This window comes from Lepidochelys olivacea (genome assembly GCF_965140295.1).
Source record: "Lepidochelys olivacea isolate rLepOli2 genome assembly, chromosome: 6".
NCBI classification, from domain to species: domain Eukaryota; kingdom Metazoa; phylum Chordata; order Testudines; family Cheloniidae; genus Lepidochelys; species Lepidochelys olivacea.
In genome coordinates, this window is record NC_140416.1 from 18,319,513 (window position 1) to 18,334,265 (window position 14,753).

Below are 14,753 nucleotides of genomic sequence, written 5' to 3' on the forward strand. Positions count from 1 at the left end.
GTTGCTCAGGGGTGTGAAAAAATTTTCACACTCCAGAGAGATGTAGATAGTTTGACCTAAGTTTTAGATGTAAACCAGGCCTAAAGATTAGGACATGTGGAAGAGTTTCCAGGATGAGAGCCTGAGGAGGTGCCACTTCCAAAGCATGAGAATACACAAACTTCCCAATGGTGCAGTAATATATACCCTGACGCGCTCAAAATCTTGCCCAGTAAACACTTAAAAAAAAACCTCCCTCATGTGTCCAGCCAAGTGTTTCATTTCCCTTTCTTCCAACCAGAGATTTAATGAACCCTGAAAATAGTCACCTATAAGCAGAACAGTTACTAAACTGGTCTTCTCAAGTGCTCTGCTTGGTGCCATCAGCCCTTCAACAGCCATGGTGGATCCTCTGTGTCCACAGAATAGGAGTTGAGGGTATTGCATGCCTCCGAAAACTCTCTCCTGGCTTGATCTGGCATTCTTTGTTCACCCAGAATTCCCACTGAACTCAATGGGGGCCCGATCCCACTCTCATTTACACAGGTGTAAATCTGCAGTAACTCCGCTGAAGTTAGTTATGCCAGAGCAAATGCAAAGTGAGAGCAGAATGTGCCTCTAGGTGGTTTGAGAGAGGTGTGCCAGGACTGGGATCAGGCCCCTGCTGGCTCCCCTATGCTCAGGAAGAGGGGCTATTATTAGTGCTTGTTCATCTTGTATGGGTCTCTACCCCAGCCGGGAAGCTGGCACAGCGACTGGGAGCCCAAGCCGCCCGTGTAAATCCATTGATTTCAATGCACAAAACTAGCGTAACACCGAGAATTCCTCCCCTGCACTTCATATCTACCCCATGACTTCAGTAGGCTTCGCATCGGGCCCTGTGTGCATTTGCCCAAGACAGAGGCTATTTGTCCACATCCTCTGCCTCACGGTGAATTTCCACATTGAAGATGCCAAGACAGGGAGGCCCTTAATTACCCAAGCAGGAAAAAACACCCAGGGAGACAGAGTGAGCCTGTGAGCCAATGGAAAGCTTGGGAGAGGTGGCTCCTGCTTCACAAAAGACGCCCTGTTCTCCAACCCCCCCCCCCCCCGGCCCCCGACCAGCCAGGTCAGTAATTTTCCCTCCTCGTTCTCTCCCGCCCCCGCTGCCCAAATCTTCCCAGATGACAGAAAACAGAAATAACGCCCGCCCCAGAGCCCTCCCTGCCCCTAGCCCAGGCAGCACGAAGCTCTGCTCCCCCGCTCCCCACCCCGGGCCAGCAGAGGCGCCCAGCACTGGAGGCAGCTCCAGGCATGCCGCCTGCCAGCCAGGGCCTCGAGCTCCTAGTTACACAGTAACCTGTTGTCTGGTTGCGGCTCCACCTCTCCCTGCCTCCCAGCCCTCCCCTCCCCATGCTGTTCCTCCACTACCCAGCCGCCTGTCACCTGCTCTCAGAGACACTGGGGAGACCGAAGTGGAAGACAGGGGCAGAGCGAATATAAAAAGGAGCCACCCTGGAATATTAGGTGGGTTCCCCCCTCCCTCCCTCTCCGTTAAACTATTCAGCTAAAAGCCTCCGGGACACTGGGGCTGTATTCACATCAGCCAAAGCAATTTGCTGAGGGAAAAAGCACAGGGACGCCTGGTGTACTGAGAATGGCAGCAGGACTTCCCTAACAGGGCACAGCTAACTGGGAGAGGAAATAGAGACCAGGAAACAAACAGCAGAGGCTTCTCAGCACCGGTAAGTCTCACCTCTTAGTTCTCCACAGTCCCTTATTCTCTGTGACATGTGCCTACTTCAGAGAACGGGGCCATGCAGCTGGGGAAGGGTGGTAAGAATTTAGTGCTGGGAGACGTTAAAGAGAGGGATTTCTCTAAAGAAGGAAAAAGCAGCAATTTTCACAGTGTTTTCCTTTTCTCTCCCTTTCCTGCCCAGTGTCCTACCTCCAGTAGGTGGCACTTTCTTGGCAGGGGACGGCCGTTTGGCAGAGAAGAGGCTTTTTAATGAAGTCTGAAGTTTGTATTTTTATGTCAGCTCTGTTTGTTTGCAAACAAACATTGGGGTTTCCTCCTCTCTGGAGAAGTTGGAAGGAATTTCTCCTGTTTCAAATCTGGATCCTTTCTGACTTGCTGGTTTGCTGGGTCATCCCACAGCACACAAGTTTAGACTGTACTTAAAAATCTAGTGGGAGTAATTTCTGAGCTGCAGAGCTGACCCATGACTGTGCAGACTCCCTGAAATCTTTCATTTTATACCTGTAGCAAGAGACATTGTCTGTATGCTTTCCCCCTTGTGCTTATTTGGATGTTAAATACTGGAGCAAATTCCTCAGGGGGACATTTGGCGAGACCAGATTTCTTTAAAGTGTTGACTGATGGTATTTTTAAACTCTGGGAATTATTTCTCATATTGGCAAAGAGTCCTGTGGCACCTTTTAGACTAACAGACGTATTGGAGCATGAGCTTTCATGGGTGAATACCCATTTTGTTGGATGCATGCATATATTCACCCACGAAAGCTCATGCTCCAATACATCTGTTAGTCTATTAGGTGCCACAGGACTCTTTGCCTCTTTTACAGATCCAGACTAACACGGCTACCCCTCTGATGCTATTCCTCATATTGTGAAACAATCAGGCAGTAAAAGATGATGCTACGTCTCCTATAATTAGGGCCATTCTGTGTGATTCTGCCTCTGCTGGGCTGCTTTGAAAATGTTCCAAGAACTGTCTGGAAGATTAAACAGGGCCAGATCCTTCAGTTCTTACTCATTCAAAAAGCCTGTTGCAGTCACTGAGCTGCCCCTGCAGGGTTTGCCTTGCAGTGAGGCCAGTTTCCATGTCAGGGAAAGCAGTTGCAGTGAGAGGGCCAGCTCCTCGACTGGTGTAAACTGTCCTACCTGCCTAGAAGTCAATGGAGGTACACGGCTGTCCACCACCTGCGAAGCTATCTGGGAGCCTTCTTGGTGCCAAACAAAATACAGCTAATATGGGCTCCAAGAATTCAAAGCTTGCAGTTATGTGTCCAAGGTTCCATTTAGTTGTGTAATCAAGTGATTTGCTTGGGCACAGAAAAGAATGGCTCAGTAGAAAAAGAGACCCTGACAGCTAAGCTCTTTGGAGGTATAGGCCTTTTAAAAGGCTCTGTCATAAAAAGGGAGATTGAAAGCCACAGACTTGGCTATGGAAATGCAAATAAATGCAGTAGAAACTGTCACACCGGGCGGCATAATGTTCTCATTTAAACAAGAGGCATTTAGAGTAATATAAATTATTTATTTACCATCCTAGATTTGCGGTCAGACCTGATCCTGATCCTTAGCTGGTGTCCAAAACTGGTTGCCTAGTATAGGTTGGTCTTTATGATAAAGTGGAACCAAACTGCACTGGAAACTTTAAAGTGATTGCTTGGGATGAGGGTTTCCTTGCTAGTGCCAGGTGCTGCTTAATGCAGGTGCATGATTATTTGTCTGACATATTAAAGCTCTGATCATTAGGTTTTGTAGTATAGCACTTGAAAGCTGAACCCATGCTAAAGGAACAGATTAGGCAGAATCTGCTATGGGTATAAATCAGCTGTGGTAGCAATAAATCAGCTGTGGTAGCAAATTGAGTTATGCCAATTTGCTCCATCTGAGGATCTGACCCCTGGATCGGACAGATCACTTTCCTTTGTGCATTGCAAAGGTGAGTGCCCTTCAGATAGGCTTGTGACTGTCCAGGTACCTTATTAGGGATGTGGGAAATTTAAGAGGCCCCACAGTTCTAAAAGCCCCAAATGCTCCCAAAAATATTCCAGAGGTTTTTTAATTTCAGATTAAGGAAAAAGTGAAATATATCTATGTATTGCCAGTGTGTGTAGCAATGGGGTTGAGGAATGTCCATAGGAAACCACTCAGAGCACCACATGTGATCAATTAACTATTCTGGGGCATGAAAAAAATCCCACATTGGAATGTGTGTGTGGGAGGGGGAGGGGGGAGTGCAAGTGTAATCTCACAGAATTATTGCCTGGATGATTCTTTTAGGGCTGGATCCCTCAGCTATGTCCTCCTGTCTGTCCCTCTTCCTTTCTCTCTCTCTGCTCCCTCTCTCCCCCACATCAGTCTCTCTCTCTCTCTTTCGTGAATGCTGATTCTGGGAAGGTTAAGTGGTTTTGATGACAACCATTTTCTCCTAGCACAGGGCCAAATTCTGCCCTGACTCACACCTTGCATAAATTTATAATTTCAGCGTGATCTGTAATAAAGCTATCCCACTACCTGCTGATTCTACCCAAATATACACAAACCTGCCAGCCTTCCAAACATCCTCTCTGAGAGACCGTCCCCAGAGGCTATGCCTTTGAAAGACCATGGACTTCCTGGAATAACATCAGGGCCAGGGATTATTTCCCATCCCGCAATAAAACACACCCAAGTGGCCCAACCTTTGCAACTGTTCCTCCTGGAATGATGTCACAATGGCACTGCAACATCACTCCTTTGCCAAGGTATCCACATCAGGTCTCGTTTGACCTATGTTCAACATTAGATAGCTAGCAAAGTGCCCACATTACTAGCTAAGGTCCTTCAAAACCTCTCACCTGATCTCTGAGATACCCCTTTCTTCCGCTCCCATTGTACTCATCTGTCATAAGAAGCCTCATTGAAGAGCTTTCATAAACAACATGCATGTGATTATGCTACTGCTAATCTGAAATTCTCTAGCCACAGAATAGGTAGTGGAAGTTTCCAAACACTACCCCACCTGTATTACAGCAGGGACTCTGGACCCCAGCCAAGAATGAGCTAGACCTTATGCAATCCGAGGCCAAGGTGGGAACAAACTTTGGCTCCGGACTCCCAGTCCAGTACCCCACCCACATGACCATGTGGTCTATTTATCTTACCTCTGGGAGGTGCCATTGTTAGAGGATGGAGGGGAGTTTGAGTCTCCAGACCCGTTCAATCATTGGCCTTTCTGTCGAGATGCATTTTAGGGTCAGTGGTGGTAGGGTGGACACTTGTTCACTGTAAACTGGGCTGAGACATTCCATGTGTCTTTCATATACCTTTAAGGGGGTGACAACAATTCACCCTACCTGCACTGGATTTGAACAGACAACCTTAGGGCAAATTTATCCTATTACCAATCCCTAAAACAGCTGGTCACTACAAACAGGGAGTTTAACTTTCAACTGGAGCACCTTAGGCAGCCGGTAATGCATGGAACTCTGATTGCCCTGATATTGCACAGAAAAGGCCCCTTTTGCTAGGCAGGTTTGTATGCAAATGGAAAGCTTTTCCCTTTGAAGGGAAGCAAAAGGTTTCCATTCACATTATGCAGTTCTTCGGTGGCAGAGTGATTTGTAATCCTCTTTTGATGAAACGCATGATGCCAAGGATAAGATGACCTGTTTTCTTCCCCCGGTAATCTGGATAAATGAGTAGGAATCACAACTAAAAAAAGAGAAATAATCTGCCCTGAAAGTGTCCATGTAGCGGAACAATTTGGAAGCCTCACACAGTTAGTTTTGGTTGCACAATGATTTCCCAATGAATGCACTTAGGCTCCATCCATACTACAGCTCATCAGTGCTCACAACACCACCGCTGAAACAGGCTTGTTTCTAGCAGGGCTCTAGTGAAATTTCTTTAGCTTGTGGGGATGGGAATATTTTTTCTAACAACCTCGTTATAAACCATGCTCTGGACTACAGGGTGTAAGGGATCACTATTCCATTCCATGAGTCTCAGAAAAACTGTTCCTGTCCACACCAGCCATGTGAACACCCTGCTAGCAAAAGTCACCTAGAAAGAGCAATGGGTGTATTTCCTGAGGCAAAGGAGGCTGCTCATCCTGTGATGCTCTCCTCACCAGATGTTTTCAGAGGAAATACAGTTCTTGGTTAGGGACAGCAGTTTCCTCAGTCTGCTCCTCCCACCAGCAGGCTCCTGTTGCTTCCACATGGAAAGACCCCATTTGACTTCCATGGGCTTGAGATCAGGTCCTATTGGTCTCCCACACAGGTGGACGATGTATCCCTGAGAGCTGGGAATGGCCCTCACTTTCAGGCTTGTCCAGATATCCTGGTTATTCTATGAGAGGTGTTTTGTCCCACTTGTTTCAAACACTTACATACTTGTGTGGCGGAGCCTCTAGCTAGTTAAGCCAGTGAAATTGACCTCTGGCAGGCGGAGTGCATCTGTACCTCAAGGATGTCCTGCAATCAGACTTATCATGCTGTCCTCTCTGAGGCACTCTAGCAAACTCCCAGCTGCCAAAATCCTCCTGCCTGCGCTTTCCGGACACCTCACCAGAACCATGCCCTGCCCCCACGCCAGCTACAGCTGGCTGGGACTTTCCACTGTGAAAATGGGGTCACTCAACTCCTGCTGCTCCCACTCCTCCCGCCTTCTCACTGGCTGAAAAAGAAAAATAATGACTTCTTTGCTGCAGCTCTCAGCCTCCCTGCTTCGAATGCTGGGGGCTGCCTGCCACATGCTCGGTCTGTCTCTGGGAGCAGCTCTGCTCTCCACAGCAGCCTGGCAAACGGTCTTGACCCTACCTTTGCTTAAACCATGTATTAGAGTAGTGCATTTAACCCTGGATTCCTTAGGATCCAGCCCTTGGCATACGTTAGGAGGAGAGGTGCAAAGGGGGGGGAGGGGGGGCTGCTCTGCACTGGCCCGCAGGTGTGAATTACAACAGCTGTTGTTATGGCAACTAGGGATCATTAAGGGTGAAGGGGTGTCCTAGCCATGCTCCTTTCCCCCCAACCATCTCCCCACAAGGGCTGCATGGAGGAGTTGGCAAGATTTCTCCTATCTTGCAGAGGGTGGAATCCTTCTGTGGCCAGTTAAAGAGGCTTTAGGGCAGTTTTGCCCTGGGGTTGCAGCTTACAGCTGCTTTGACACAGCAGAAGATCTGGATTTTAAACTACAGGGACCAATTACAGCCTTTGCATAAGAGTGCAACTCCCACTAGAGCGAATGAAAAATGCACCCAACTGGATATGGCACTAATAAGAATATTACAAGCTTCATTTGGATTTGTTCTTTCAATGCAAATTCTCAAGGGAGACAGCAAATTTCTCCTTCATTCTGGATCCTAATTCTGTTATCAGCTCAAAACAGTCTCTATTTTATTTTCTCTGAATTATTTCTTCCTGTTTTCTTTTTCTTGGTTGTTTATTGCCTTATCAGTCTCAAATTGTCCAGATTTATATCCCGCAAGGGCTAAAGTGCAGTCCATTTGCATGGCAGTAAACCAAAGTACCATCCATCCAGCAGTGAAATTCACCAGCGCTGTGTAACTCTGAAAGAGAAATACACTCCATAGGAAGAAAGGCACAGTCCTCCAGACCAACACTCCCCATAACCAGCACAGTTTACATCCTACCCCAGACAACCTTCCTTTTGCCAAGGACAGCTGAATGGGAATGGTCTTGGAGCCTATAAGTGTAAGAGTCCCTGAGTCACACCTTGTAGCAAGGACTACGTTACAACTCAGACAATCATTACAATGGTTTTCATTAGTATAAGGAACAAAATCGTTTATGAACGATTGACACGGGCCAAAGCTGGAACCTCTTTGAATTTTATGGAAGTTGGGTGATAGGAGGTTTGGAGTGAGAGCCCAGCATCCAAATGTGCCCCAGTGGTTTTGGTTCTTGTTTGGATCCAAAGCCAGAGCCACTGTAATGATCCCATTCGGATGCAGCTTAAATCTCCTGCTATCGTGAATCTTTTGCCCTAGGTGGGAGAACTCTCACACAAATAATTGATCTCACAGGGTTTCTGGGTTAGTGACTCCAAACCTTAACTCTTCCCCAAGTCAGCCTTCAACCCAAACAATGTCCGAAACAATCTGGATCCTGCCTCATCAGCCCAGCTCTACTGACTTCATGAGTGGATTTTCTTGAAGTGAGCTGTAGCTCACGAAAGCTTATGCTCAAATAAATTTGTTCGTCTCTAAGGTGCCACAAGTCCTCCTTTTTTTTTTTGATGGATACAGACTAAAACAGCTGCTACTCTGAAACCCATCAGACTACAGTAACTCCTCACTTAAAGTCGTCCCGGTTAATCTTGTTTCGTTGCTGATCAATTCAGAAACATGCTTGTTTAAAGTTGCGCAATGTTCCCTTATAACGTCGTTTGGCAGCCGCCTGCCTTGTCCACTGCTGGCAGGAAGAGCAGCCTGTTGGAGCTAGCTGCTGGGGGCTTGGAACCAGGGTGGGCCGGCAGCCCCCCCGTCAGCTCCCCGCTCCCCTAAGTTCCCTGTGCGGCAGCTGCCCAGCAGGCTATCAATTGCCGGCAGTTCAGCTGTACCTCCCCCCACGGCCCATTGCCAGCAGTTCAGCTGTCCCTCCTGCCCTCTGCCTTGGAGCTGCTCCCGGGAGCCTCCTGCTTGTGGTGCGGGCTGGGGTGGGGTAAGAGAGGGGCTAATATCAGGGTGTCTCCCTGCTCCTGCCACCTGCTTACCCTATCTCCATAGAGCAGGGAGGGAGGGAGGGGAGAAGGGGACATAACAGGGCTCAGGACCGAGGGAGCTTACAGGCAGCAGCTGCTGACTCAACTTCTGGATTTACTTAAAAAGGCAATGTACTTAGAATGCGGTTAGCATACTTAAAGGGGCAATGCGCATCTCTCTCTCTCACACACAGGGTGTGTTCCTCTGTCTGCCGTGTTGTCTCCCCTCCCTCCATTTGTGCTGCCTTGTAGAGTGTGAGGCTACATTAACAACAATGTGTTAACCCTTGAGGGCTCTGCTGAGTTCTAGTTCATCATTTAGCAGTAAGGCATTCCCTGGGAAATATCCCACCCTCTGACTCCACCACCTCAGCCAAGCATCACAATCATCATTGCTGTGTACAGTATTAAATTGTTTGTTTAAAACTTTCTGTGTATACATATATTTACATAATATGGTCTTTTGCCTGGTGAAAAAAATTTCCCTGGAACCTACCCCCCTCATTTACATTAATTCTTATGAGGAAATTGGATTCACTTATCATTGTTTCGCTTTAAGTCACATTTTTCAGGAACATAACTACAACATTAAGCAAGAAGTTACTGTATTCGCTACCTGCTTGATCATTGCTGCAAGTGGGACTTCTCTGGAATCCCTTCACGGCCTCACTTTAATATTTCTGATACTAACCTGATGGAACTAAGGAATTCACATACTGATGGTGGATGCTGGTGCTTAGCGTAGTCAAGGACTCTCTGATCAATATTGTGGGCCACAGTCTATGCTGATTTACCCCCAGTGCAACTCCAAAGGACCAAATTCTGATCTCAGTTACACGGACTTCAGTGGAGTTGATCCAGATTTACACCAATGAGCGATTCAGATCAGGTCCATAGATGTCAGTGTGGTTGCCTGGGGAATTAGGCCTTGATCCAGAAAAGCACTGAAGCATGTTCTTAACTTTTGGTGTGTGAGTAGTTCCATTGACTTACAGGAGGGTTTGAAATCTGTCCCCAAATCCAGACCCACAACTGGATGGTCCCTGTTTCTATAACGGGCTGATTGAAAATCCCATATCAGCACACCTTCAAAATTTCATGGGGGGTGTAATCAGCAGGCCTGATCCCCTCTCTTTCACTGTGATATAAACCAGGAGTAATTCGTTGAAATCTATGCATCAGAGCTTCAGCATGGCTCCAAGGGAACTGCACCAACTGATGCCAGCTGAAGATCTGGCCTTATAGTTTTACATCTGTGCAAAACCAGTGCTAGTGAGAGGAGAGTCGGGGCTGGTATCCAGATCCAGATTTGCTGTAATCAGGCAGTATCTTGGAGTCCCAGGCACCCCTTGTGATTCAAATTAAACCTGAAGTAGGCTGGCATGTGAGGAATGTGAATAAAGTGGTTTTTTGCCCTGGAGATGAGGAGGGAAGAGTAAACATGTCACAAAAGGCTCAGGGCACTGATTTCAGTTCACTGACCAATCTCAGTTGGGGCTGAACGCTGAAGAAAACATCCAAAGGTTAATTACTGCTGCCGGTCACAGCTGCTTTTAAAAAAACAAAACAAAACAAAAACAAAAAAGCTTAATTAGCTGCAATAAGCAGCAACCCAGCCAGCTGAGACTCAAGAGAATTAAAACTGGGCAGGAACAGATTCAGCAGGATAGAGAGACCAAAATGCACTTGTGTTGTGATCATAGCTATCTCTTGCCAGTGTGTGCATATGATACCTTGGGAGTGCCCAGCTGATTTGGTGATCCTGTCACATGTGGGATAGATGGGAGGACCCTTTTCCTGCTGCATGTCCATGTGACTGTGATTTAATTACTTATTAAAATGTGAACACCCAAAGTGAATAACTTGTCATCCGAGCTGGAGTTGGCCAAAACAGTGATCTAGAAAATGGAGCACTAAAAATGTGTACAGGCAGCTGTCCATGGCTGTGTGTCCTTATTAACAGCTCCCCTTAGCCAGCAGATGGGGTGCAGAAGAACAGTGGTCCTGATTACTATTCAATCAAAGAGAAGGTAGGGTGAGTTTAATTGCAGTCTGGAAAATCTACATGAATCAGTCTCTGCCCTGAAGGGCTTTGTACTGTCTACTCTGAAGTGCCCCACGTTTCTGCCTCTTCCCTTGGGAGGCCATTCCACCACCTGACAGTTCTCACTGAGCCAGATTCTCCACTGCTATTTAGCCTCAGGCTGCACAGACTATATTAACTGGCCTAGGTTACTGTGCCCTTAAAACAGCCACCACTAACTCTCCCTTCAGCTCCAGGAGCCCATCAGTCTGAGGCTAAACAGGTGTCTCTGTTGCCAGGCTCTCCCCTGGCGTTGCCAGGAGCTCACAAAGACCAATCGTGCTCACCCTGCTTCCCTGCATGGTTTTAAAAGTGCCTTTCCGTTAGATGAGCACCAGTCCTGATCCCCTCGTTCCCTGCCCACCTGTCCCCTGGGAACTAGCACAAGGGTGTCGAACAAGGGTGCTCCTCCTTTGTGCCCACAGGCAAAGTTTTACCTGTGATACCCTTCAGGGCTGAAAATCAGGGCCAAGCCTCTGCACAGACATACAAGAGACCTGGTAGCTCAGAGGGGACAACTTGGGGGAAACTGGTAAAGGCCTGATGGGTTCATTGATCGCAGGGGGTTTGGTGCATCCTACATCCGTGAGGTAGGTTTGTGCTGCACAGATGACTTTTCCACCCCTTCCCTTCTCAGCACCATTGACTACTCCGCTGGGTTCCTCCTCTGCCAGCTGGCATGTTGCAGCAGGCACCTGCCATAACTTCTGCTGTTTGGCCCTAGAACAAGAGCTCTGATAAGGAGCCAGGAGAAATCACATGGCTGATGTTCTGTGACCCAGAACAAGATCCCCAACATGGGTCCAGAGCTCAAATACAGTGACAGCTTTTTTTCCCCTTGTGCCAGGTTAATTATTTGTGCTGAGGTTGTTAAAATGCTTCTGCATCATTAAGATTAGAAATGGCCCTTTTAAGCTGCCTGGACAAATCCAGCGACACACTTTCTTCCATTGGAAATGAAACAAAGGGCAAAGCGAACAGACTTCATTTGGAACGTCTCTTGTGGGGGGGGGATCATTCTGGTTACTGTGTAACTCACCGTGCAGCACGTGTTGTACATCCCCGTGTGTCTGATCCACAGAGGATATGTTTCCGACAGCTCCTAGATAGAGGAACTAGTTCTGCTTTAGCTCTAATTGTAATTAATTGTAGAGGCTCATGCTCTTAGCTGTGTACATCCAGGGTTTAGTCCTTAGTGCTGACTAAAATGCCACTCATTCCAACTGCACACTAGATTCAAGCTACTAGAGAGAATTCAGAGCTTTGGCCTGTCTTTTAAGCAGACCAGATTGCAGAGTTCAAATTCAAATGTGAACTAAATGGGGGGGTCTCATTAGAACATCATTCCAGCTTATAGTGACAGCTGATGTGAACATAAACCACATCTCTGAAAACTCTCCTTAACAGAATGAGCCAAATACTAAAATGTGGCCAGAAACTACCTGCAGAACCATACAATAGACTTGGAACAAAGGCAGGCAATGCATCAGCCAGTACTGGAATCTAGGATTAGGGTTCAGCCCAATCTCTGACACACTTTGGTTTCGGGAGTGTTGAGATCCAGATTCAAACTGTGTGTCTTGGACCCACCATCTCCCCCTCCAGGTATGGCCCACATTACCATAATATCCAAGCACCTCACAATCTTTAATGTAATTATCCTCACAATAACCCTGTGAGGTAGGGAAGTTACATTATCTCCATTTTACAGATGGCAACTGAGGCAGAGTGGCTAAGTGACTTGCCTAAGGTCACATTAAGAAGTCTGTGGTGGACTTCTGAACTGAACCCCTGACCCATTCTTCTTGCCTTAGCACCTTTTCAAATGGCAAACTGAACTAGGTCTCCACCATCATGTCTATTGAGTATATGCACCTTGTATATTAACAGAGATGTGGCACAGTGCTATGGCAGGCTGCAATAGTTGAGGGCAACCCTTGCAGAGCTATATTGAAGCATTTAAAGGTAATTCAGGATTTCAGAAAATGGGATCCCTGTTCCACATACTGGTTGTAATCCCAACTCCTGTCATCAGAGAGACAGAAACAAGAACCATATAGGGATGATCTATGATTCAGACATAGCTGGCTGGTACCACAGTGCCTCTGTGTTTGTGCCTTTGGCGGATGGTGTTTCTTTATCAATAGCTGGAAGTGGCGACTGACGAAATAAAATGACTTCAATGAAATAAAATAGGGCTTACCTGACTGAAAGCCAGCACTCTTCTTCCAAGGCACTTTGAAAACCAAAACCTTCACTTATAGTCATTTTCAGTCAACAGTCTGTTGCCCTTATTCCTTTGTTTGCAAACAAACAAAGGTTGTTATTCCTGGAGCTCTCACTTGGAAGAGGACGTCATGAATAGAGATGGCCACAAGCTTTCCACTGACAAATGCCATTTTATCAAAATAGAAAGTTTTCATGGAAACATAGAATCATAGAATATCAGGGTTGGAAGGGACCCCAGAAGGTCATCTAGTCCAACCCCCTGCTCAAAGCAGGACCAATTCCCAGTTAAATCATCCCAGCCAGGGCTTTGTCAAGCCTGACCTTAAAAACCTCTAAGGAAGGAGATTCTACCACCTCCCTAGGTAACTCATTCCAGTGTTTCACCACCCTCTTAGTGAAAAAGTTTTTCCTAATATCCAATCTAAACCTCCCCCACTGCAACTTGAGACCATTACTCCTCGTTCTGTCATCTGCTACCATTGAGAACAATCTAGAGCCATCCTCTTTGGAACCCCCTTTCAGGTAGTTGAAAGCAGCTATCAAATCCCCCCTCATTCTTCTCTTCTGCAGGCTAAACAATCCCAGCTCCCTCAGCCTCTCCTCATAAGTCATGTGTTCCAGTCCCCTAATCATTTTTGTTGCCCTTCGCTGGACTCTCCAATTTATCCACATCCTTCTTGAAGTGTGGGGCCCAAAACTGGACACAGTACTCCAGATGAGGCCTCACCAATGTCGAATAGAGGGGAACGATCACGTCCCTCGATCTGTTCGCTATGCCCCTACTTATACATCCCAAAATGCCATTGGCCTTCTTGGCAACAAGGTCACACTGCTGACTCATATCCAGCTTCTCGTCCACTGTCACCCCTAGGTCCTTTTCCGCAGAACTGCTGCCTAGCCATTCAGTCCCTAGTCTGTAGCTGTGCATTGGGTTCTTCCGTCCTAAGTGCAGGACCCTGCACTTATCCTTATTGAACCTCATCAGATTCCTTTTGGCCCAATCTTCCAATTGGTCTAGGTCCTTCTGTATCCTATCCCTCCCCTCCAGCGTATCTACCACTCCTCCCAGTTTAGTATCATCCGCAAATTTGCTGAGAGTGCAATCCACACCATCCTCCAGATCATTTATGAAGATACTGAATAAAACCGGCCCCAGGACCGACCCTTGGGGCACTCCACTTGATACCGGCTGCCAACTAGACATGGAGCCATTGATCACTACCCGTTGAGCCCGACAATCTAGCCAGCTTTCTACCCACCTTGTCACACACATGTTGTGTGTGACAAAATTTTGTAAAGGAAAGAAACCGAAGAACAACAACAAAAAAAGCATTTTGCTAAGGTCAAAACGTTCTCTTTTGACGTTAACAGAATGGAATATTTTGATTTTTGTTTCAAAACGACTCTTCATTTAAAAATTGATATTACAAATTAAAAAAATAAAACCTGTTGAAAGCGGAACACAACTTTCTGATTTGATCGAAATGGAACATTTTAATTGATCCAAAATGACAGCTTTTAGAAAACTGCATTTGGCGAGATTTTTTTTGCCGTCATTTAGTTTCGGAATAAAAACAAATTTCAAAAAGTTTCTTGCAGAATGGAAATTCTGAGTTTCGACCAGCTCGAGTCATGACCACAGAGCCAGATTACTGGGGTTCTGCCGCCAGCAACATTTGTAGAGACTCCTTACAAAACCCGAGAGGAATGATGGTGGTGTGATTAAGACTGGAAATCAGAAGATCTGGATTCAGTACAGTTTTATTTTGACTTAATAGCATCGTATACCCCCTTTGTACTGGTGTAAAGCAACAGAGAATCAGGCAAAAAGTGCACAAAAGGACATAGTAAAGAAGGTGCCGGAATACAGAAAACTGATGTACAAATGCAGTGAAAGACATGTATTTGTACAGTAAAATGGGCAGTGCAGTTTAGCTTGTTGTTGAGGCCAAGAATTTGGCACCATTCAAAGAGAGATTGTACATTTACATGGATAACACAAAGTTATAATAGTTAATGCTA

At 46.5% G+C, this 14,753-nt stretch overlaps 1 protein-coding gene across 4 annotated transcripts in view; it reads left to right on the plus strand.

Moving 5' to 3' along the window:
- Positions 1-1,214: 1,214 nt before the first annotated feature.
- The window catches only part of EPS8L2 (EPS8 signaling adaptor L2), a 110,516-nt gene continuing 96,977 nt past the window's right edge, over positions 1,215-14,753 (plus strand). The window contains exon 1 of one of the 4 annotated variants that reach the window (XM_084632324.1): positions 1,215-1,706. The gene's annotated coding sequence lies outside the window, so the exon portion shown is untranslated. The remainder of the gene's footprint in view (positions 1,707-14,753) is intronic. The other 3 variants (XM_084632325.1, XM_084632322.1, XM_084632323.1) reach the window with 3 other exon arrangements.